Source organism: Ursus arctos, unplaced genomic scaffold, assembly GCF_023065955.2.
Source record: "Ursus arctos isolate Adak ecotype North America unplaced genomic scaffold, UrsArc2.0 scaffold_3, whole genome shotgun sequence".
Classification (NCBI taxonomy): Eukaryota; Metazoa; Chordata; class Mammalia; order Carnivora; family Ursidae; genus Ursus; species Ursus arctos.
Window position 1 is genome coordinate 56,117,608 of NW_026622985.1, and position 1,821 is coordinate 56,119,428.

A 1,821-nucleotide genomic window follows, 5' to 3' on the forward strand; every position below is an offset into this window, starting at 1 on the left:
CATTACACACTGTTTTAGATAACCTTTGCCAAGTTAGTTATTAATTTGGGGACTAGAAAAAGATTTTTCCAATTCTATTTTTGCTTCTACATTTATTAGATGACATTCTTCTGTAACAAAGAGTTTGCCTTCCTTGATATCCTTTGCCTATCTTCATTTTCTTTAAATTAAAAAAATTTTTGAAATATACCATCATATTGCATGATGCACTGGGTGTTATACGCAAGTAATGAATCACGGAACATTGCATCAAAAACTAGGGATGTACTGTGTGGTGACTAACATAACATAATAAAAAATTATATAAAAAAAAAGAAATATACCATCATGGTCACCACAAAAATTCACCTTTCCCATCTCCTGTTGTGGGGAGTATAATTGACTGACAGCCCAGCCTCTGCTTTTTGGGTTTTTTGTTTTGGTTTTAAGTAAACGCTATGTATATCCAACATAGGGCTTGAACCCACAATCCTGAGGTCACGAGTCGTATGCTCTACTGATGGAGTGAGCCAGGCACCCTTTTATCTTGGATTTTTTGTTACTTTTGTTAGTTTTATTTGTTTGAACAGTCTTGAGGTGGTTTTTTTTGTTTGTTTTTGGGTTTTTTTGCACTTATCCTGCCATGAATTCCTAGGGAATGGGTTCCAGCAGCGCAGGCTCCTTTCCGTTGGTTCTCACAAAGTGTGCTTCTCTGGGTGGAGCAGACTGGCAGTTCAGTTGAACCCAAGTACCTTTCTCTTTGGCTTCCTTCTTTTTCTGATCGTTTTCCTTCACATGCTTCAGGAAGCTATCTCGGCTCTTTGAGTGCTCAATATGCTCAGTACTTATACATTAATTCTCTTGGCAAGAATCCTGCCTTTACCTTGTTTGTTTACAACAATGCCAACAGCATGCTGGGTAACATTGTAGACCCTTCCAGGGTTGCCATGGTAACATTTGTGGGGCGTTCCTTTTTGAACAGTGCCCATTCCCTTGATGTCTACAATATCACCTTTCTTACAGATTTGTATGTATGTAGCTAAAGGAACAACTCTATGTTTTCTATAAGGCTGACAGAATATAGTGGTTGCCTCTCCTCTTTCCCTTTGTCTTGGTCATTTTTGTCAAATTACTGGGAGATGGCAGTTCCAGCCAAAAGGAATTATTTTTATTCGCTTATTTTTATACCAGCTGTTGCCTCATGTAAGCACTTCCAAAGTTATGCCAAAGTCAAGCTTCCCAATGTTGATTCCAACCAGTAACTGGGCATGGCAAGGACACTGGGCCTGCAAGACGGTGACCTTGTCTCCTCACTGGCCCGGCTGAAACTTCCTTAGAACTGTACTGCAGTCCAAGCCTCTTCCTACCCACCCCTGCTTCTCCCCCCTTCTTCTTCCCAGGTGCCAGACCTGCATCATGGTCCCCTGCAGACATCTCCCTAATACATTTCTTGCATGTTTAACCCCATCTTGGCTTCTTAGAGGACTGAGCTAACGTATCATAAAACCAGAGTATATAAAACACATATATACACTTCATATAATAATAAAGATGTGTGAATCTGTCACCCAGGCTACTAAATGGAAAATTACCTATACCCCTCCTTCCTCTCATTCACTTCAAAGGGAATCACTGTCCTAAATTTTATACAATCATTCCCTTACTAACTGATAGATATACTCCCAAGCAAGTTATGGTTAATTTTGTCCATTCTGGAATTTTATACAATGGAATTTTTTTTAAAAAGATTTTATTTTAGAAAGCGAGCACACCCATGCGCAAGGAGGGGGAGAGGGAGAGAAGCAGTCCCCACTCAGCAGGAAGACCCACATAGGTCTTGAT

At 40.0% G+C, this 1,821-nt stretch overlaps 1 pseudogene; it reads right to left on the reverse strand.

Moving 5' to 3' along the window:
- Positions 1 to 612: 612 nt before the first annotated feature.
- On the reverse strand, positions 613 to 1,098 carry LOC113266904 (60S ribosomal protein L21-like; annotated as a pseudogene).
- Positions 1,099 to 1,821: the final 723 nt, after the last annotated feature.